The sequence below is a fragment of the Hyla sarda genome, chromosome 2, assembly GCF_029499605.1.
Source record: "Hyla sarda isolate aHylSar1 chromosome 2, aHylSar1.hap1, whole genome shotgun sequence".
NCBI lineage: Eukaryota > Metazoa > Chordata > Amphibia > Anura > Hylidae > Hyla > Hyla sarda.
Window position 1 is genome coordinate 460,138,474 of NC_079190.1, and position 24,398 is coordinate 460,162,871.

Below are 24,398 nucleotides of genomic sequence, written 5' to 3' on the forward strand. Positions count from 1 at the left end.
GGGGATTGATACACTCTCTATTCTGAATTACTCAGCGGTTGCCGCAAGGCTCAGGCCTAACTCACTGCGATAGTTGCTGCGCAGATCCTTTTCGTTTGATTGGCCTCGGCCAATCAGGAGACCCAGCGGGAAATGTGAAAGTGCATATGGAGAGAGATACTCGCCGGTGCCGTTGTGGAGGCCAGGCTGGCATCACTCTGCAACCGCCCGGGCTCCATCTGATGCTCTATCTAACTTAATGAGGTGACGGGGACACTGCTTTATATCCCCCCCCCTTGTTTCCCACCCGCCCGCGCCACACAGCTCCCGCTCTCTACAAGACTTCAACTCCCAGCATGCCCTTACAGTGAGAGCATGCTGGGAGTTGTAGTCTTGTAGCAGGTGGGAGATGTGCAGCACGGGCGGGTGGGAGACAAGGGGGGGATGTAAAGCAGTGTCCCTGTCCACTCATTAAGTTAGATAGAGTAGCGGGAATAGTATACGACGGAGCCACTGAGTTTCTGTAACCCATACTGTAAAATCAAATTTCTTGCTGGGTCCCGTGATTGGCTGCTCGGTCCCAGGCCAATCACGGGACCCAGCAGGAAATGTGAAATTACATTAGAGACTAGGAAAACTCTACTGCAGGAGCCTGGGCTGGCCTCACTCTGCAGCCGCCCGGGCTCCATCTGATTCTATCCCCGCTACCCTAAATTAATGACGAGGATGCTGATTTACATCCTCCCTCCTTGTCTCCCACCCGACCTCATCTTGTACAAGACTACAACTTCCAGCATGCCCTCACTGTAAGGGCATGCTGGGAGTTGTAGTCTTGCAACAGTTAGCAGACAGATGGGAGATGTGCGGCGTGGGTGGATGGGAGATGTGCGGCGTGGGCGGGTGGGAGACAAGGGGGGGGATGTAAATCAGTGTCCTCGTCATTATGTTATGGTAGCGGGGAGAAAATATGAGGGAGCCCGGGCGGCTGTAGAGTGAGACCAGCCCGAGCTCCTGTGTACAGTTGTTATATCATATTTCCCGCTGGAGCTGCTGCCAGCGGGAAATATAAAAATTTGCTCTCAAAAGCCGTTTTGTAAGCCAGGCCCAAGCGGGCTTACATTTACGGAGTTTTTGAGGTGTTGCGACTTTTTGTGAGACTTTCGCACTTGATAACTCCCTGACCACTGCAAAGTGAAAAATGAAATTCACTTTGGTAAGCTCTATTGTAGCTTTTTGCTTGCAGCCAAAAGTTGCACAAAAATTTGCTTAGGTGCACATGCGACTTTTTGTGTAACTTTTGTAAGCAAAAAAAGAGCTCTAAATCCCTTGATGAATCTCCCCCATGGACCTTAGTGACAAATAATTGGCACCAAAGTCATCACTAAATGGGATTGTCTATTGCTAAATAATTTGGACGTATTTGGGAAAAATAGTGGTACAGAAAATTATTTTAAAAAAGAAAGAAATATACGGTATATGTCCTAAATGCCCTATGCACTGAGAATAAGCTCTCCAAACAGTGCTCACAAATGTTGTCGAATTTTCTTTGCCTATCTGCCAAAATGCTAGAAAGCGTGTTGTTACTCATAATCCAAATGACTTTATTTCCATGGTGCACTATTATTGTGTAATTGCTTCTGCCAGAAACATATTGCATTTGTTTCTGTACATCTTGAAGGGATTTATTGAATAAAACTTTAGCCAGCGAGGCAGATTCAAGTAATATGCCATGTTCGATGGTCGGGTAATAGCATTTTATCCAAACAACTTTGGGTATTCTAGCCATAAATAAAATACGGTTCCTTACCATCCATCATGTGAAACGTCTGTTTATGTACACATTTCACTTTATAAAACTTTTAGAGTTCCATTTATTAATTTAATATTTTCGCTTTTAACCTAGTATAGTATAAGACTCACCCTTTTTACTCCAGTTATTGTACGTGGTTTCTATATGTATATTTGTCTGCCATAACTATATGTTATTTCCTGTCGATTATGTTAATTTCATATATTTTCACACAGTGCTATCCCATACTTACACATAGCAGTCATTTTCCACTTGAGCTGAATTGCCTGCCAACAAGCATAATATGTTTTCAGAAACGAGAGAGCAGGAAGTATGCTGCCAGCTGTCTGTCTTATATGGTAACTGCAATCTATTATTCACTTTAAGTTTTGGCTAATTTATTGTGGTCTTAAAGCCAGCACTGAAGTTTGTTCCATAAAATACAGATATTTCACCCGCTGTCCTGATATGACCCAGGGAACTAACACCATTCCAGGCACAGGGAAGGTTGCAGTACGAGATCAGTGCAGAAGACTGTTCCAAAGAGGGGCCTCCGATATACAGACATTGGACTGAACCATATTCCTTTTCTTCTCCTTTAATCGCATTGGTTGGCAACCAACGCTAGCAATTACCTAACGTAATCTTTATCGGTATTGCATTATTGAATTAGGCAAGTGCACAGTTATCATAACTACAGTGCCATAAAAAAGGTCAAACTCAAGTGGTTTTTTTCAGCCACCATTATCTTCAGGCTGAGATACTATCGTCTGGAGATTTCAAGCTGTTTGGATGCTACTCGAAAAACAATAAAACCGAATAAAATTACCTCATTTATATATATCCAGCTACACATTGCTCCAGAAAATATTGAATAGTCTTGCTGCCAGCATTTCCACTACTTTATTAAACCCAGAGGAGAGGGGTTAGGATCAGGCAAATCTAAGTACATACAAGAGGTGGAGTCAACCCCTTAGTAAGGATTAAGCAGCACCATTTCTAAAACACCCAAAGTAGATAAGATGGAAGTAGCCAGTCATAAGATGAACACACAAACAGACTGGACAAGGACACCAGAGGAGGCCCACCTGGATGCTATGGGGCAGCTATGGAGAGAGAGGGCTAAGTTTAGGTTGTCGTGATCCGTAAGGGTGAAAACACATGATGTGGTTGGTGCTGTTAACGTGACTTTTTTAATATTTTTCACTTTTATCTATAGCAATGATGATGTCATTGATTACACCGGCAAGTATTAAAAAATGCAGTTTAAGAGCAGAATATCAGAAATAATAGGTAATTGGTTACTGCATATGGCCAACCACATTGTGTTTTTACCCCAATTGGTGGTTAGAACTTGTGCAGAGATTTTCCTGTACAGTCCATTTATTAGGAAGCAAGGCATTGGGAAAACAATCCAAGGATCATGAAAAGGAGATTAGGAGCGACAAAAAAGATGTCAAGTCCTTTAGCCCGTATTGGGGCATTGCTCGTCAGAAAGGGGGTCACATATTAGTTTGCTGTAGGACCATTACCGGCAATTATATAGCAGAATGTTTTCAAAAATAACTTTCTGTATATGAGACATGTCTTTTTTACTGTTAGATATTGTCCGGGGGAGGTACCGATAAGTCTGTACACAGCTATGACTGGTGAGATAGGAGCTGTTGATTGTCTTTGCATAAGGATCTTGTGCCATAAAAACACCATCTTAAAAGACTACAGTCCCATCTCGCCTTCTAGACATAACTCTTATAAAGTATTCCAGAAAATTGTGTTTTGTTTCCTTCAACTCAAGTGACTTCACACTAGGAACTTCCCTGGTGCATATATTGAATGCATACTGCAAAAAGAGAGTAAACGCACCTAATGAATGTTTTCCATCATAATTTATTCTATAGAAGAGGGGCAAACATTTCGATATCAGTACGTCTCCACTGGTACCTCCACCACTCACTTGAACGAGGGTCCTCATTCCTTCTCCTTACTACGGCCACAGTAAAGAGGTGTCTTTAGGGGGCGTTATTGGAGCATGTGCACTGCCACTTCATACAAACTCTATGGGAGAGCTTTTCCCTGACTCATACTCCCATGTTCTACCACCTCTGTGTATATAAACGATACGGATAAACAAGTGAGCTTGTTGTTGATGCTGCAACATCCAAATAGCTTGAGAAACAAACTATGTAATGCTATATGAATAATTACAGTGGTCCCTCAAGTTACAATATTAATCAGTTCCAGGACAACCATTGTATGTTGAAACCATCGTATGTTGAGACCATAACTCTTTGGAAACCTGGTAATTGGTTATGAAGCCACCAAAATGTCATCCAAATATAGGAAAAAGTGAGGGTAGACAAAATAGGGTAGATAACTAATACAGGTAAAGTAAGTCCTTACATATAAAAGTAAGAAAGATCTGCTGAAGCTATGTAGAGGGTCTTGTACAGTGCACACAATGTCCTAAAAAAGTAAGATGGAGCCACCATCACCTGGTGTCCAAAGGAACAGCTAACTGTGCCTTAGGTTAAGAGTAGTACAGAACATGTAATACCTCCTTGTACTGTAGGGGGCGCTACCAGACAGCCAGTCAGTGCATGTACTTCAGTAATACAAGGGGTTTACCAGTATAATGCCCATTCTGATTGGTCAGTTCTTCCAGCCATTGACACGTTTCACAGATCTGGACTGTCTGTACATTGTATGTTGAGTCTGGTTTCAAGTTACAATGGTCCAGAAAAGACCATTGTATGTTGAAACTATTGTATGTGGAGGCCATCGTAAGTTGAGGGATCACTATAATTGGTTATACATACAGACATATAGTAAGTACAACAGATCTCAAGTTTCCAGGCAACAGAATTAAAGCAAATCACATATGAGCCGATAATAACCTGAGTTGGTAACTTCATTTTACTTTTAATGCATTTTAATTCATTTGCACCCAGCATTACCTCATGTTGCCCGTGGAATAAAATAAGGCTGACAAGCATGCTAAGATGGTTAAGTGTCTCCTGTCATCTGCTGTCTCCCCCACTGTGCCTAATGATAAATCCAGCTCCGTATATAATCCTTTTCTTTCCCATGTTTGCCTGACCAGACCTTTTCAGACAGTAGTCACTTTCTGACCCTGTTGTTAAGCAATATGTACATCTAAATACAGTCCAATGGGACAACCTAAACTGGTGAAAAATGTATCCACTGAGCACCATCAGCACTGCCACGGTGTAAAAAAAAGGCCCAACATGTTGACCAATGTGCAATTTCTCTGCCTCTTTTACATGTATTTCCCCCTTTAACTTCTTCAGCACACAGCATATTATATTTTTGCCATAGCCAGGCTGTAATAGAACTGATATTATGGCATATAGAAAAAAGGAAAGCGCTCCATAGTGCAGTTACCAAACATAAGTTTATACCTCATGTGATTTAATGCTTACCAGAGAAGGTATATAGAAAAAAGGCACAAATAGAGGAAAGATGCGGGTGTCACCACTGGACGCTAACTAAGCAAACTGAAAATATTCATTAAAATAACGAGGAGTCACAGCAACAGGAGGCTGCAAGAAAATGCAGCATGAGGAGAATCCAAAAAATAGAGAAAAATAAGCTGCCGAGCACTCACCTCTAAAAATCTTCAATCTTTATTCAATCATTAAAATAAGGACGGGATCCTGGCAGATGAAAAATGAAAAAAAAAAAAATACGCCATGGCTTAGCCGGGTGTGCTACTGAATACTACAGAGGAAATGATTTTATTTTTGGAACACAGTGCTCTCTGCTGACACCTCTGTCCATTTTAGGAACTGTCCAGAACAGCATGTTTGCTATGGGGATTTTCTCCTACTCTGGACAGTTCCTGACACGGACAGAGGTGTCAGCAGAGAGCACTGTGCTCGTGATGTCAGCAGAGAGTTCTGTGTTCCAAAAAGAAAATAATTTGCTCTGTAGTATTCTGCAGCTAATAAGTACTGGAAGGATTAAGATTTTTAATATAAGTAATTTACAAATCTGTTTAACTTTCTGCCACCAGTTGAGAAAAAAAAAAAAAGTTTTCCACCGGAGTACCCCTTTAAGATTTATTAATTTTGGAAATTGTTCCACAATATTAGGACATCACTGTATACCTCCTTATCCCCACTTGTCATTTTCTGTCCCTACTAGATACACTTGAGGACTGCTCTCTTGCTTTTTACTGATCTCCACTTTATTTACACACCTGGGCATTGGTACAATTTTACTGTTAACCTCTGTCTACACTAGAACAAAGTTGTGAGCGGCACTATTTTTTGGGTTTTTGTTTAAAACACACTTTTTATTTTTTAATAGTCATATTTGTTACATTATAGATTTTTTTTTAGAGTTGTTGCCTTAAATCATTTTTTTTATTTGTACCTCCATATTTCCTTATTAGTGGATATTGTTCATACTTCATTTTTGTGAATCTCTTCACTGCTCACTACTGTGATGTTCCCTACCATGTCCTTCCTGAATTTTTGTAAAGTGGAGAAATGAAGTTTTAAAACTTTTTTATGCTGTACGTAGGTCCGGAACAAATCATCAGGGTGTTCTGACCTGGGAACTAGTCACTGCTCCCAAGGATGTAATCAAACCTATATTGCCGTAATCCCACTTTTATAGGTGTGGTTATGCGTGATTGAAAGCCCAAGCATGTCAGACTTCTCTAAGTCTCGAGCAGGCCCAGACGAAATCAATGGTAGTATGGGATCCAGGAAAGAACATGGTAGGGAACATCATCATAGGGGTCTAAAACATGTTGATGATGGTTGTCGAGGGTCAAAAGTGAATACAGTTTCCCTTTAAAGGGGTACTGCAGCCAAAATGAAATTATCCCCTATCGAGTGCTGGACTCAGGTCTCTTCGGAGCTCCCATAGAAATCAATGGAGTGCGTACCATCTACTGCACGTGCTCCCCACTCAAAGCCGGGTCCCGTTCCCTATCCACAGGATAGGGATAAGCAGCTGATCGCGGGGGGTCGACTCCTGGGACCCCCCGCCATCAGCTGCTTATCCCCTATCCTGTGCATAGGGGATAAGTTAATTTTGGCTGCAGTACCCCTTTATATACAGTGAAAACATTTTGAGAGTCTGAATAAGGGGGGATCTTCTCAAAGAGGTGGTCTTTTGGCGAGGTTTTACTTTAATAAAATTCTGATTGACTGTAGCCATAACAAGTACAAACCTAAAGATTTGTATGTATGAACGCCATGCTGTAGACTCCTAAGCTTCCTATAGTGGCAGTGCCTGGTATCCAGAATGTCTTGACTACACTCTCTATATATGCAGTGATTTTGGAGCTCTATAAACTCTTTAATTGCTTTAAAGCTACATTAAGAAACAAATTACCGCCGTATCTCATCCCACAAGGGAACATTTTTTGCGCAGTTATGTACATATAGTAAATTAATTTTAGGATGAGCACTGGGGTCCACAAGCAAAGGCTTATCCTGTATAACTTTTCAGTGGTTGGTGATCCCCATAAAATAAGATAATTGCTGTTTCTTTTCTTCTGACATGTTCTGTGAAGACATCTGTCCATGCGGTAGTATAGTTAATTGATACAGATACACATTGTATAGTTATATCTGTATATATTATACAGCTCTTTAACCTGATATGGCCTCAGTAACAGAAATGAGGAACCTGCTGCTAGTAAAAATGAAGATATAAACTGTATAAGTTTACAAGAGTGCGCTGGACGATTATATTAGTGCACTTGTCATGTAAGAATACTTAAATAATATTAACTTCCTTTCCGAACACGAGCACAGAATAGAGGCATCGAGCCAAACCAAAAATATGCATATCGGTCCCAGGGCGAAGGGAAATCTCTGCTTAATCATTCAGATGAATAGGACTCAAGATCGTCAACTGCAGTAATTCCAGAAAAAAAATATTAAAGGCTTCATATAACTATCCCATGATGAATAGATTGGATCCTAAACAACTTTAGGAACTCACTTTCTATAACTTAGTGTAATCACATGGTATGATTTAAAAAAAAATCATAATTTGCATTTTATTGCATGACATAAGTATGTGATCACCAACCAGTAAGAATTCCACCTTTCACAGACCTGTTATTTTTTTCTGTAAGAATCCCTCCTGTTCTCCACTCATTACCTGTATTATTTGCCCCTATTTGAAATCCTTACCTGTATAAAAGATGCCTGCCCAAGACCAGAGAGCTGTGTAAGGACATCAGGGATAACATTGTAGACCTGCACAAGGCTGGGATGAGTTACAGGACAATAGGTAGACAGCTTGGTGAGAAGGCAACAAATGTTGGTGCAATTATTAGAAAATAGAAGATGTTCAAAATGACGGTCAATCTCCCTCGGTCTAATCCTGAGAAAGGTGAGAGATCAGCCCAGAACTACATGGCAGGACCTGGTCAATGACCTGAAGAGAGCTGGGACAACAGTCTCCAAGAAAACCATAAGTAACACACTACGACGTCATGGATTAAAATCCTGCAGCGCATGCAAGGTCCCTGTGCTCAAGCCAGCACATGTCCAGGCCCATCTGAAGTTTGCCAATGACCATCTGGATGATCCAGAGGAGGGATAGGAGAAGGTCATGTGGTCTGATAAGACAAAAATAGAGCTTTTTTGTCTAAACTACACTCTGTGTCATGGTGTGTGAGGAAGAAGAAAAAGGAGGAGTACAACCTTAAGAACACCATCCCAACCATGAAGCATGGAGATGGAAACATCATTCTTTGGGGCTGCTTTTCTGCAAAGGGGAAAGGACGACTGCGCCGTATTGAGGGGAGGAAGAATGGGGCCAAGTATTGCGAGATCTGGGTCTGGCTGGGTCTTCCCACATGACAATGACCTAAAACACACAGCCAGGGCAACTATGTGGCTCCGTAAGAAGTATCTCAAGGTCCTGGAGTGGCCTAGCCAGTCTCCAGACCTGAACCCATTAGAAAATCTTTGGAGGGAGCTAAAAGTCTGTATTCCCCAGTGACAGCACCAAAACCTGAAAGATCTGGAGAAGGTCTATATGCAGGAGTGGGCCCAAATCCCTGCTGCAGTGTGTGCAAACTTGGTCAAGAACTACAGGAAACATTTAACCTTTGTCTGTACCAAATATTAAGTTTTGCTTTTCTGATGTATCAAATACTATCAAATATTATTGGGAATGACTCCCACCAGGTGTCTTCACCTACAGTACTACCTTGCCGTAGGTAAATTGACTTTCACTGGAATTTGTGGCTGATGCAGACAACATAAATTGTGAAATGTATTGGGACATCAGCTATTGTGAAGATATTGTATACCATTATGGGTTTATTATTAGTAAATAAATAGTTTTGATGTATACATGTACTATGTTTTTAACATTTGACATTATTTAAGATTTTTGTGGACATATGGATTTTAGGGCATGCTAGCAAGGTTGGACTCTTAGTCATATATTTGTATCAGTATTTGTATTGGACTTTAAGTCATATATTTGTATTGTATGGGCAGAAAACCATGGTATTTGAATCATATTTTTTATATGAACAATTTTTTTATAATGTCTATAAAATGATTTGAAATATAGTGAGCCCTCTTTGGGAAGACCACCCAAAACTGCACCAATATAATACTCAAGAGAAGCTAACATTTCCTTTTTCCCATTTTCTGAAAAACAAATGCTTCAGCTTTGTTGTGTAGACTGTGACAGAGTCTGGACCTATTGTAATGCTAAAGGAATAGAAAAGGCAGTATAGCAACTCTTTACCCACAGATAAGGCTCTGTATGCTTGAAAGACAAAAAGAGAGAGGAGCGCGATCCTAGTGTGTTACTATAGTTAAAAAGAAAGGAAACTGAGGATCAATTACGCTCACCAGAGTTGGTTATGCTCAGAGCATAACATCTAAAACAGCATGTCACTGAGCAGGTCAGCAGCCTTGGAGCACCCGATCCTCCCAGGGAATCGGCAAACGGCAGTAGGTTCAGTAGTGAATGAATTAAAAATCCCAAATCCAGGTGCTTCTCCCATAAAATAATGTTCTTTATTTCATCATCATCATCATGGAGATAAAAAGGAACGTAGTAGCACTTTAAACGCGTTTCTAGCTCGGACAGAGCTCTTTATCAAGATGCACATCTTGATAAAGAGCTCTATCCGAGCTACAAACACGTTGAAAGTGCTACTACCTTCCTTTTTATCTCCATGATGATGAAATAAAGAACATTATTTAATGGGAGAAGCACCTGGATTTGGGATTTTTTATTCATTCACTACTGAAGGCTCTGTATGCAGCTCCTATGATTATTCTTGGTTCTTTGAAACATAGCTAAACTTCCTCCATTCCTGGAGACTGTATTAGTCTAGACATTTTTCTGACCATTGCCTCCCATTCATTTCAGGTGCCATAGATTGCTGTAACTATATAGACATTATGGGAAGTGTGTATCTCCCATATGGTCACCTCCCAGGAGAGTTTTAAAAATAATAAATAGGTACATAAAAAAATATATACATAGAGAGAGACACATCACTCAGGGCCATTTTTATGTTTTTAAACCATGATTTCTCTGAAATGTCCATTTCAGAGTAAATCATAGTGTTACTGAACCCTGCACCTGTTTCATGGTTAGGGCAGCTTTAAACAGGTGACAGTTTCACTTTAAATGGCCACTCTCATTAGGAAAAACTTTTAAAATGTCCTTTCGTCATGTCAAAAGTTTTGATCGGCAGAGGTCTGAGTTTTCAGACCTCAGCCTATCAGGAGAACGAGCTGAGAAAAGTTTGTGCGTTTCGTCCTGACTTTGTGTGCTGTGATTGAGACAAACTCGTAATGAAAATCGATGAGAGTATCTTGATAACATGACACAAGCAGGTGGGGAAGGCAGGAAGAGGACCATGCAGCACTGTGGTCTTCTCCCGGATCCTTCTCCTGATCAACAGAGGTCTGAACACTCACAAAAGTTTATCCTAATGACAGTTACTCTTTAAATGCCGCTGTCAAAGCTTACAGCGATTATGTGCCCCATTATTGGTGGGATAGGGGGTTGGATCAGCTCCCCACATCCTGATCACAGGGAGCTAATCTGTTGTCATAGAAGGCTATACTAGTATTTTATTTATCTGTATGAACACTTGAATGATCGCTCATACAAATCCTCTAAAGAGCTAAAAAATTATGAAAGATATTTTTTTAAAATATTGACCTAAAAAAAACATTTTTATAACATATCAGTTGTTCCGCACAGGGAACAGCTTCAAAATGACTCCCACCCCCAACTTGCAAAAATAGCTTTTTTCATATTATTATTTTGTTTTTCAAATATTTTTTTAGTTGTGCAGTACATTTTCTGGAAAAATTAAGGTGTTAAAGGGGTACTCTAGCATTTACATTCCATACCATAGGGTTGGCACATTCTTCATGCAGTTTCTATGGGCGCTCCTGTATCTCTGGCACACCCATAAAGAATTTATGGAGCTTGTACCGACCTTTATTTGGTTACTTTATAGTATATATATTTCAAACCTTTAGTTTCTCCATAATGTTTTGTTATCTTGACAATAATACGGGCATGCTTACGCTGAATACGTTTTAAGAGTATTTCATCATGGAAACCATATTGAAATTTGAATGTATATATGCACGCATACTGTGATATGTGGCATGCATTCTTCTTGATGATAAAGAAAGAGGAGTAACATTGTCACTTCTTTGATTCAGAAGCGTCTGGTCAGCTAATTTTTGCCCCGTATCCGGTTTCTGACCATACCTAAAACAGTGGTATGCCGCGGATATGACCCCGGTCGGCTCATTGAAATGAATGAGATACGGGCCGGGTCCGGCTGGAATACGGGAGCGCACGGTTTTCAATCCCACCAACCAGATCTGGTTCCCGTAGTCTCAAAACGTGGTGTGAATTCAGCCTTATAGGGAGTGACACATACTTGGTGGTGGGTTACTGTGGTTTCTATATGGAGCTTATCCATGTTCATGACCATGCCAAAATCCATAGAATTGAAATTAAAAACTGTGATAGAAATCTGTGCCTATGTAGTGGGGCGGCATACTTGCCCCCCCTAATCAGCTGTTACCACTGATGTGATGAGTGACCTTTACCCCAAATCAATAAGCTTACCATGTAATGCAGATGAGACAGATGCCTCGGAGGGAAACCTTCTTCTTATAGGGGCGCTCTACTATGGTTAATGAAGGGGGGGATCTCGAGCAGAGGAACCCCTCTATTACATAAGCCCTAAAAAATAGGCAACTCATTTAGTATTCACCGATCCTCGATGACCGATAATCTTCAAATGAAGAAGAATCTGCTTAGTCCTTCTTGTGATTCCTCCATCGCTGACCTTATCTCACAGCCAGACGCCTGTTTGCTACTATATATCCTGTTCTATTTATCAAGATACAGGCATAACAAATTGAGTTGTGTATATCCTACAGCCATTCATGTATTAGTCGTTTAAAATGGCTTCTATATGTTTTTGAGTATTTTTGAAACAAAAAAATGTAGCTGATAAAACCTTATAGGGCCTAGGTCTCCAAACGGTGGACCTCCAGCTGTTGCAAAACAACAACTCCCAGACAGCCGGGATTTGTGGTTTCTATATTTAGATGGGCCACTACAATGTTTCTTCTGGAGCACTTGACACATCCATGCCCTTTTTAGCAAAAGCAATGCATAGGCACAGTGTAATGTTTCGTTTCACCTTTGGAGGCGCTGCAGGGAAATTTAACACTTGACATTGGATTCCTACACTGATTACATATAACTTCTAAACCAGTGGTCTCCAAAGTGTGGACCTCCAGCTGTTGTTTTACAGTGCAGTCTCGCTAATGAACACCATCAGCTTCACATTAACTTTATCTCACGTGGTGAAGGCTCAAATTTTTTTTGACTTTTATTCCAAGTCTTCGTGGTTTTCTCCTTTTTTTAAATGTATTTATCATATATATATTATTATAATTTTTTTAAGGAAGGGTTGCTTTAAACATAAGAGCAAGGAGGGGCCTTCTCCTTACAGACTTGCTTCATCGTACTACTCTTTTTTTTGTTTTACCGAATTACTCCCAACAAGAATACGACAATACAGTATTTGCCATAGCTGCTATTTGCCGCACATCTACTTTCTAAGTATTTTTTTTTTTTAAGTCAGGACTGCACCCGGATGAGATTTTATAAAGGATCTGTTATACAATACTTTTAACAAGTCTGAAAAGGACAAGCTATTGGCAGCTCCTACCGCTCACCCCTTCCGTGACAGGAGGGAATAATTGTCGGATTTAACTCTTTAAAGTTTTTTTGGCTCTCTAACATGTTGCAGGTTCTCTTCTATTTCCCCTAAAGAAAGTAGTTTTAAACAACGCAGCAAGTACCCAGGACAGGATCTTTCAAGGCTATGGGTAGAAAGAGGTTAACACAGTCCAGGAGCTTGACAGAACGCTAGGATTTTTTTTTCTTTTTAGGGATTTCAAGGCAATTTGTGAAAAGGTTGAAAATCTCACAAGCAGTAACATTTCGAGAATTTTTATTTATTTTTTTATTTTTCCTCTCTCCCTCTCGTTGCTCTTAAGTAGCTTGAAGAGTTTCTGCGAGAATGAATCAGATTCACTCTGGACAACTTTGCATTCCTAGTCATCATCCTATTAAGCAGCCACGATTCCATCTCTCGCTGATGGGCAGAGAAAGTGGGCAGTGTGCCAGGTAGACGTTTCCATGACTCCCAACCCCCAAAGGTGATGCGTTTTTTTTTTCTTTCCAGCTAATTTAATGAAGAGTGGGCTGAGCTCAGGGTGTACAGTATGCCAGACAATAGCTGCCTTCGCAATATCAACAGAATGGTTTATGGGAATGCACTCCCGACTTGGCAGAGGATCATGTGACCGCACGGCTGAGATTTTGTGAGGATGCCAAAAAGGGGTCTTGGATAGCGACATCCGTGCTGACTTTCCCCCCTTCTTCTCCTTTCACGGCTCAGAAAATGGCGGATTTTAAAAAACTTGACTTTAGCTAGGACTCAGCTTTGAAGCAACAACTTCGTCTTTATTCCGGCTTTTTTTTTTTTTTTTTTATCTGGCAGGCCACCAGGAGGCTGTCCCTTTCACGCCTGATAATTTTATTTTTTTTGCTACTTATCTTTTGTACAGATTAAAAACAAATGTGGATAATATTTCCACCTAATACGTTTTTAATCTGCATTTTTTTGTATTTTTTTTTTTTTAAATGGATAGGCAGCATCTCATACATCCGGCTGAACGCTGAGATGGCAAAGTCAAAAGTTCTATTACGTACAGTGATCAGGCACATGAAGCAGGCAAATGGGGCGACAGCATACAACATGAGCTCATTGCTCTACACTGAAGCATTCTGGCAACCTGCCTCTCTGACCCCCCCATCCTGCTCCGGCAGATCATTTCCCCTATTTTATAAAATGCAAGCTGCTTACATACATTTTATGGGCTCTCCTACCTCCACCGTGGTGCAGATTCTTGCGGCAAGGATTGTGATGATTTTGTGCAGTGCTTTGTGCCTGGAATCCTGAGGAGAACTGAATTACAAAAAAAAAAAAGTAAAAAAAATCAGGCTGTATCCTGATCCTTCTGCCTTATGGACAGACAGCTCAACATATTGACCATATATTTTGTCATTACAAATCTTAAACTTTTTTTGGCGCATTGAATTTCGGGGAATAGGCCATGACGCAGCAGCGACCTGCGCCTCTTTCTGTCTTTACAGGTATATACTACTTTACTTCTCTCTTATCAGTCATTTGTACCCAGCAGTCATCAATGTTTCTATATTCTTCTGTGTTTTTATTTATGTTTTTGAAATACTTTTTTGCTACTTAAATAATGATGGACCTTTATTAAATATGTATACGTAGCACTAAGTATTACGTAGATTCTGTGTTTTTTTTTTTTTTTAATATCATAGCTGCTTATACCTGTTTTCTAGGATCCTACTTTAATTTGGCCTTTAAAAAAAGATACATTTATTACTAAAAGGGCGAACCAGACACGGGGTTCGGAGTATGTAAATGTGCTTTTTTTTTTTTTTTTTTTACATGGAATTAGAGTAATATTAGGTTTCTGGTGTTGAGTATTATGTGGAACATTAAGGATTACAAGATTATAGTTTTTAACTCTTTTTTTTATTATTTTATTCGGTGTGAAGTTGAATTCTTTATTGAGAATCTTTGAGAAAAAAGTATGTTTAGGCAATTAACAGAAAAATGTACAAAAAATATATTAAAATTGTTAAAATGTCATATATATATATATATATATATATATATATGTATATATATATATATATATATATATATATATATATATATATATATACCCACACACACACACATACATTCGCCTAAACATATTTACATATGTCGTTCTCTTATGCAAATGTTATATTTTATTTATATTTATGGGAAATTGCTAAATTTAACATAGTGTTATAATTGCACGTTCAGGCGCCACTTCACATAGAATACTACTTGTATCATGTGTCATGTCCTTGTAGCAGGGTAAATATATAATTCTTGGAAAATTGAGTGCAGGATTGTGTATTAAAAACTAAATAAATAATTATTTAGATTTTGACAACTGCTGGTTTACTGTTTTTTTTTTTTTTTTATATAGATCATTTTAAGAATATTTCTTTCTTCATTCCAGTCATCCTATTGTTCTCTTATTATTTCAGGATTAAACTTTTTACCGAAAACGAGAAGTTTATAGGACCTTAGGAAAAGGTAAGGGGGCACTTATTTATCACTGTATAATGCAAATGGTTAAGGCTTTCTTAAGTTGGGTTAGGACGCACTTAAAAAAAACAAAAACTTACAGTATAAAACCTTCCGCTGCCAAATTCCTTCACATTGGTTGACAAGTGTATAAATATGTGTATGTGTTTGTTTTTACTTTGCCGTGGTTAGAGCTTGGAATAAAAAAAAGTTATTTTCCGTCATTGTGCACTGAATTCTATCAGTTCCCGGCATCTGTTCTTAAATAACTTTGCGTTTTGTTCCAACGTGGTAAAATTTGTATTGTTAATAAGGGATCTGATATGTTTTAGTGATCGATAAAGATTGTTGCCAGGGTGTGCATGTCCTATGGAGATAGGAAAATCAGTCTAGGGATGTATCCCATAATGCATTGTTGAGGCTATGTCATATTATGCAATGTCATTGTTGCCAATAGATTTCACTCTATACGTTCTCTATAATTAGGTAATGAGGCAAACCCAGTCTGTCCACAATGGTGCATTTATTCATAAGAGATATTATTTGTTTATGTGATAAATACTGTTTTGTCTTGTTGTTTTTACTAAGAGACTAATTGCTAGTTGCAATTTTCTCTATTGTGCTATTGCTTTTTTTTTTCTTGAAATGAATGGTGAAACTAATCTAATATGCCTAACTTTTATTTATGTATTTTAAATATTAAAAACATTTTATGCTTTACCATAAAAATGATACAATAATATTTGCAAGTAATTTTATACAAGTTAGAAAAACTTTTAATTCCTGGTAAGGTTGATTTTCATATTAAAGTTTTATAAAAGGGTACGTAAAAGTTTTTATACCTAATAACATAAACCCGTAGATCCGATCTTGTGGTGAATTGTTCTGCTCAAGCTCGTTTCTGTGGGTCTGTGTGGTTGAGGTTCTGAGTCCACGGGGTAAAAGTAAAATGTAAAGTAAATATTAAAATTTACTTTTAGAGGTTAAGTTTATTTTCCTTTACATTTTTAGCATTAGCTTTTCAGCAGAGATTTAATCTTATAGCCATCTATCTATCTCATCTATCTCATATCTATCTATCTATCTCATATCTATCTCATATCTATCTATCTATCTATCTCATATCTATCTCATATCTATCTATCTATCTCATATCTATCTATCTCATATCTATCTATCTATCTCATATCTATCTATCTTATATCTATCTATCTATCTATCTCATATCTATCTATTTTATATCTATCTATCTATCTATCTATCTATCGCCTATCAATCCCATATCAATTTTTTTTATCTATCTATTTATCTATCTCTCTGTCTATCTAATATCTATCAATCACATATCTGTAAGTCTATCCATCTCATATCTATCTATCTATCCATCTATCTATCTATCTATCTCTCTACCTCATATCTGTCTCATATCTATCTATCTATCTACCTACCTATCTATCTCTATCTGTATCTGTCTATCTTTATGTATCTATTAAATTTTCTGTCCTATCTCTCTCTCTTTCTTTTTAAAAACATATGTGTGTGTATATATATCCCTGTCATTTTTTTTTTGTATTATTATTATTATTTTTTAAGAACATAAATGAGAATTAACATATTTTACTACAAACTATATACAATATAATATGTTGGTGAAGTTTTATTTCATGTTCCAACCTTTCAGTTTTCCTTTCTGTAGCGTTTTAGTGTATTTTGTTACTAAACAATATCCCCAGTGATATAAGTTACTTATGCGCCTGTTTATTTCACCAACCTTATTGACAAAGAAGAGCACGCCGTTTCCTCCGGCATGTGTTAGCATGAATAATATTTTCTACTTGCATGTTTTTGATTTACAGTTTTAGACTTTTTTTCCCACCTACAGATGTAGTTTTTCTCTATGCTTCACCAGTAAATAAAAAGCATGCTGTGTTTATAGCATGTACCGTGTAAATTTAACAACTACTCGGTGTTTATAAAAAAAATTTAAAAAAGTGAGGGCGAAATTTGGAAGAGTGGGGACTCTGCAACTGTGTAGAACGTGGAAGACATGAAGATATGGACTACGTTGGAAACTGTGTGCATCCAGGTTGAGGTAGTAGGTTGTATGGTTTAGAATGACACCCTGGGAGTTAACTGTACAACCTTCTAGCTTTCCTTGGAGCACACTTGAACCATCGAGGAATCGTCATCTCCTGAGACAAAACATCTGTCTTCAGTTTTGTTCTAAACTGTCCCAATTGTATGTTGCATAATTGAAAGCACTAAATGTCTTGAAACCATAAGGTTGCGACCGAGGGGGTGGGGGGGCAGTCAATGAGCAAAAATGTAATAAAATAAAATAAGAAAACATTTATAGAAACTTTAGTGAATAAGACATATCGACCTATGGAAAAGAAGCTTTTTTTTTGGGGGGGGGGGGCAAAAATAAATAAATAAATATGGAATTAAAAAAATGAATAAATATAGTGGCGTCTCCAAGTGGGGTGGAGTTAGTTGACCATGGCGCAAACTTTTCTCATTCAGTCCTATTTGGATGTAAAAAACTAGTATAACATAATACAAATATTGAAGGATGTTATTATATAAAGAATATGCCATCTTAATGTTTTTGAATAATGTTACACAATGGTCGTTTTAACCCCAGAATTATACCTCTAACCTTTGGGTAACAGGGATTACATCATCTATCTTAGTGTGCCAACCAGTATGCCTCCAGCCGTTGCAAAACTATAACTTCCAGCATGCCCGGACAGCCAATGCTGTCCGGGCATGCTGGAAGTTGTAGTTTTGCAATGGCTGGAGGCCCACTGGTTTGAAAACACGGATCTGTCTACTGTCAAAAACAAAGGTAGACTGTGATAAGCGTCCAGAAAATTTTGAATTCTTAGGACATTTTGGGGGAGATTTATCAAAACCTGTGTAAAGGAAAATCTGACCAGTTGCCCATAGCAAACAACCAGATCACTTCTTTCATTTTTCAGAGGCCTTTTTTTTTTTTTAATGAAAGAAGTGAGGTGATTGGTTGCTATAGGCAACTGGTCAGCTTTTGCTGTGCTGTGGTTTTGATAAATCTCCCTCTTTGTCCCAACAAAATGCAACCATTTTGGCTTTAACCGCTGAAAATATGCCTGTAACATACAATGGAGGTGGCCATTTTGTGTGTTGAACAATATTCATGAGCATGTATCCCTACAAAAATCAGCTACTGGTAATATTAATAGACTATAAGCCAAAAAAAAGAGTGAATTGCCCTTCTGCACCCATGGGGATGACCAATAACTGCATATAGCATTGTGTCCTAGGTTCTGGTTCATGGCCTATGACCGAAAAGTAAAAAAAAAAAAAAAGAGTGTAAAATTCTCTTTAAGTGACTAATTCTAACGGGATACTGCCGTAGTCCAATTATGGTTCTGTTTTAGGTGTTGTATGAACCTTTATGCAACGGAGATGAATTTGTCATTTGGCGCAACTCATTGTGACAACATGATAAGTGATCTGTAGTTTATCTATCGTTGTTAGAAGGACATCTTTATATGGCAGTCGTCTCCAAACTGCGAATCTCTAGCTATAAATCTACAACTCCCAGCATGCTATATGGTATAATATGAGTCCTAACATTTTTGGACTGTTCAGATCAGAGAGAAATGTGGTTGATATATTTATATATATATATATATATATATATATATATATATATATATATATATATATATAACATTTTATTTATGTATTATGTTTACTTTATCTTCCTCCCATAACTTTGAGGATCAAAATTTTGCTTTATTAAGTTATATTCTTAGTAATAATACAGTAAATTCAACAACAGACAGGCCGTACCTTATTCTAACTTTGCTCTACCTTTATTCCTATTGAATATTCTGGTACATAGAATTTTTCGTGTTTTGTTTATTTATTTATTCATGTTTTTTGCCAAGTTTGGTGGAAAAATGCATTTGAAAATAAAAATATTTATAATCGCCAATATCATTGTTTAGTTATAACTGATCAGTCAACCCATTAATACAGCTCCCACCTCCCCACAAAACATTGAAAAAAGAAATTGTAAAAAAAAAATATTGGTTCAGAATTTGTTTTATGTCATATAAATTTTGAATTTACCTTTTCATGCCAATTCTTAATGCCTGTTGCTTGAGGACTTATTGGTAATAAATTCTTTAATTTAATACATTTTTAATTAATTTAATATTTTTTTTTTACAATTTCTTTTTTTTTTAATTAATTTATTTCAACCATATAAATATAGAGCCATATAAAATGTCCCAGAATATACCCCGCACTAAAACCATTTAACTATTTAAATATAAAGCCAGCATATGAAAATGTGGGGTAGGTTACCCCAGAAGCTACCCTGCTGTTGAATCCTGCATGAATGCCCTGCAATAAAATGACATATCGGAATAATATCATAGCACAAAATATACAATAGTGTACATAAAGATATAAAGCAATGTAACCGTCATAAAACTGGCAAATATTGATTGGCGATCTCTAGATTATAAGAATATTAGATGTCACCTTACTTTTTCTGTTGGCTACATTGTTGTCTTACTATATATATATAGTAAGGATTTGTCCCTAGGGATAGCTCTGGGATCTTCGTTGACACCGCCACAGGACACATTTCCACTTCAATCAGCAGGCAAACAACAGTACTTTATTCAAGTCCGGACCCTCGCCGGCTTTATTAGACAGGTTGCAGGATAAATAAAAACATAAGACAGGAACAAACCAAACCCAAGACCGTCTAGTCACTAACTACATAATCCAGCATGCCCTGACTATTCACTGGTGGGCTTTTCCCGGCTAGTTAAACTTATGCCTCCTTCAACCTTCTACTCACTGTTCACACACAGCGTTTGCAACCTCTTGCTGTGTGTCTTGTCCACACTTCACTGTTGGGGTCACTCACAGCTCGGGCTGTGTGTTCCTCACCAGGACCCCTGCCTCCCCCCACAGCCACCTTGCTGTCTTCTGGGGTGAGCCCCAACTTTTCTGTCTGACTTCCTTTTAAACACACTTCCCCTTTCTGCTACCTCATTAATTAGACCTCAGGTGGAGGTTTCTCCAGGGTTAGCTAGGGAAATACACCCTTTCCTTGCCACAGTGTCACTATATATATATATATATATATATATATATATATATACGTACCATGGAAACAGAACTTAAAAAAAGAAAGGGAATAGCTATAGTTAAGTATAGTGTTTTTCAACCAGGGCGCCTCCAGCTGTTGCATAACTACAACTCTCAGCATGCCCGGACAGCCTATATGGGTACCATATATCTAGTAGAGCTACTGCTATTTACTGATTTCTACACAGTGGTGTCCATAAAGGAAAAAGAACATGATAAAAGAGTTGACAGCCATAATTAAGTACAGTGTTTCCCAACCAGTATGCATCCACCTGTTGCATAACTAAAACTTCCAGCATTCACGGACAGCCTTCGGCTGTCCGGGCATACTGGGAGTTGTAGTTTTGCAACAGCTGAAGGCGCCCTGGTTGGGAAACACTGGTTTATTAGGAACTTGCTATATTTGAATTTTGTCTTTTTCTAGATTATGCTTGTTTGCTCCATATACAATAAGTTTTCTCTATTTGTAAAATAAATGATTGGAAGACAGATTATACATGGTGAATAGCGAAGTGAAAACTTCTTGACGGAAAAGCTAAAGTATTCATAAGTGTGTATTATAGATCCTTGTTGTATGTATCAATTATAGAGGGACCATAGACTTCTATAAGGCCACGTGCTCTTGATTCAATAATGCCAAATAGGTGTATTTGTGTGTGCAATTTTTTGTGTTTGGTCCAAATATATTTCTTTGTCCATATAAAACAATATATAGATCTATGTAACATAGAATGTGTCGGCAGATCAAGAACCATTCGGCACATCTAGTCTGCATAATATTCTGAATACTCTTAATAATCCCTGGCCCTATCTTGTATGAAGGATAGCCTTATGCCTATCCCATGCATGCTTAAAGTGTACCTGTCATATGACGGGAAAAAATATATGTTACTAGGTCATACAGATTCTTTACATGTCTTTGTTATGTGTCTAGCTCCTATATTTGGCTCACATATTACTCCGTTCTGCTGCTCACTCATTCTGACATCCACTGCTCAGGAAGGGGCGTGTCCCAGGCAAGCACTGAGCCCACCCTCACTCAAGATTCATTGACTTCCTTGAGTCTGCTGTGTTTTGTGCCTTCATCCAATCACTGCAGGCTGCTCTCTAGTCTCATGCTGCAGTCTGATAAACAGGACAGGAGTGAGCACAGGAGAGTGCTAGTCCCACCCTGACTTACTGGACTCACAAAGCCAGTGCTTCAGCTTGGACAAAGATAATGCTTTAGCCAGACAGGATAGTATAGGGACCCATAGGGGAATTTTTTTTTTTTTTTTATTGTTTCAAATACATTTTTATTGAATTTTCAAGAAATACAAAGAACTACATAGGGGAACTTTTTTATAAGCCCTGATTTCTATAAAAAAGGAGAAAATATATTATGAAGTATATTAGAAAGGTTAATGTTTTGCAAAAATTTTCAACATATAAAAAGTTTTTGATTCATACAGTTCCCATTTAAATGCATTCACTGTATTTTCCGCTTTCATGACTAATGCAAAATATAGAATCCTCCATATAGTAGAAGATACTTTTTCAGGAAAAGAATAGTTTAACAGATTGCCGATTAAGGACGAGACGGCAAGCGGTGTATGACGCGGGGTCGAGTCCACGTCATACCGGCCGGTCCCCAGCTGATTTCTGTAGCTGGGGGCCGGCATAAATAGCCGACTGCCACGGCCAGCTATTAACCCTTTAGATTTCTGCTGTCAGAGTTGACAGCAGCGTCTAAAAGGACATTTAAACAATCCCTGGTGGTCCAATGGGGTGGATCGCCGCCCCCCTCCCTCGCAGCGCGATCGCTAGGGGAGCAATCCTCTTCAGAGGTAGCCGGAGGGCTTACCTGCCGGTTCCTGCGCTGAGAATGATAAAGCCTGGCAGGACCAGGATTTATCAGTCGAGCGCAGAGCACACAGAAACCAAATTATCTGTATGAGGAATCTAATGATTCCTTCTAAAAGTCTCCTACGGGGACTAAAAGTTTTAAAAAAAAGAGTTGAATGAAAAGTAAAAAAAAAAAACACCCATTAACCCCTTCATTATAAAAAGTTGAAATCACCCCCCTTTTCCCAAATTCCATTTAAAAAATATTTAACCATAAGAAAAATAAACATATGTGGTATCGCCACGTGCATAAATGTACGAACTATAAAAATATATCATTAATTAAACCGCACGGTCAATGGCCTACGCGCAAAAAAATTCCAAAGTCCAAAATAGCGTATTTTTGGTCACTTTTTAGATCACACTGCATAAAATGAGCCCTCATACCGCCCCGTACGCGGAAAAATGAAAAACTTATAGGGATCAGAAGATGATGATTTTAAACATATTAATTTTCGTGCATGTAGTTATGATGCACCCATATAAGTATTCAACCCTATATAAGTAGGGTATCATTTTGTCGTATGGCCCTACAGAATAAAGAGAAGGTGTCATTTTTACCGAAAAATTTACTGCGTAGAAACAGAAGCCCCCAAAATCTACAAAACAGTCTTTTTTCTTCAATTTTGTCGCACAATGATTTTTATTGGTTTCGCCGTAGATTTTTGGGTAAAATGACTAATGTCATTACAAAGTAGAATTGATGATGCAAAAAATAAGCCATCATATGGATTTTTAGGTGCAAAATTGAAAGGGTTATGATTTGTAAAAGGTAAAGAGGAAAAACCTAAATTACAAAAATGGAAAAACCCCGGGTCCTTAAAGGGGTATTCCTGGCCAAAACTTTTCTTTATATATCAACTGGCTCCGGAAAGTTAAACAGATTTGTAAATTACTTCTATTAAACAATCTTAATCCTTCCAATAGTTATTAGCTTCTGAAGTTGAGTTGTTGTTTTATGTCTAACTGCTCTCTGATGACTCCCGTGAGCTGTGCAGTTCCTATGGGGATATTCTCCCATCATACACAGCTCCCGGGACGTGACATCATCATTGAGCAGTTAGACAGAAAACTTCAGAAGCTAATAACTATTGGAAGGAATAAGATTTTTTAATATAAGTAATTTACAAATCTGTTTAACTTTCCGGAGCCAGTTGATATATAGATATATATATATATATATATATATATATATATATATATATATATATAAAAAGGGTTTGCCTGGATAACCCTTTTAAGGGGTCAAGGGATTCTCCATTTAGCCTTTGTTTTTTAAATATAATAGTAGATTAAAGCCTGGAGTCCCCATCAATGCCTTGAGCGAAGCTATCCCAGCAGGGGTAGATTGGGGTAATCACAAAAAATCATCTTCTATTCCAATTGTGGACTGACAGCAACATGGATCAATACTCCAGGGAAATCATTGGGTTTTCTGCTTGATCATTGCACATGATGGAAATTGTTGAGTCAGAACTGATCATAGGAAAAAGCTCTGGAGTCCCTATATCAGTGGATGTTGTTCAAAGCAAAGGAAAATTTGTGGTGCTCTGGTTTGCGGAAAATGATGAAATTGGAGAGCCCAAAACAGGAATAGGACTCACCTATGTGTTACTATTTGAATTAGATTTTTAGACTCACGTTGGAAGTTGGCTGACCATGTCCCATTTTTTTCAACACTGTCCAGTCTTTTTACTAAAAATGGAAACTTTGTCCCCCTGACAAAATTTACACTTGTGGTTTTTGTGCCGTAGCTGCTGGTGACTGTTCTTAAAGTGTCCACGGCCCGTGCTGCCTGATCTTAAAATGACAGCCGACGCCATGGCCTCTTGAAATGAGTGAGTGAGGCTGCCA

The 24,398-nt window shown here is 38.3% G+C and overlaps 1 protein-coding gene across 9 annotated transcripts in view; it reads left to right on the forward strand.

Moving 5' to 3' along the window:
• The window catches only part of LOC130357063 (uncharacterized), a 732,821-nt gene that overhangs the window by 396,535 nt on the left and 311,888 nt on the right, over nt 1-24,398 (forward strand). For 7 of the 9 annotated variants that reach the window (XR_008889093.1, XM_056559412.1, XM_056559411.1 and 4 more), the window contains one exon: nt 15,467-15,515. The gene's annotated coding sequence lies outside the window, so the exon portion shown is untranslated. Of the gene's footprint in view, nt 1-13,424; nt 14,501-15,466; nt 15,516-24,398 lie in introns of those variants that run through there. The other 2 variants (XM_056559415.1, XM_056559418.1) reach the window with 1 other exon arrangement.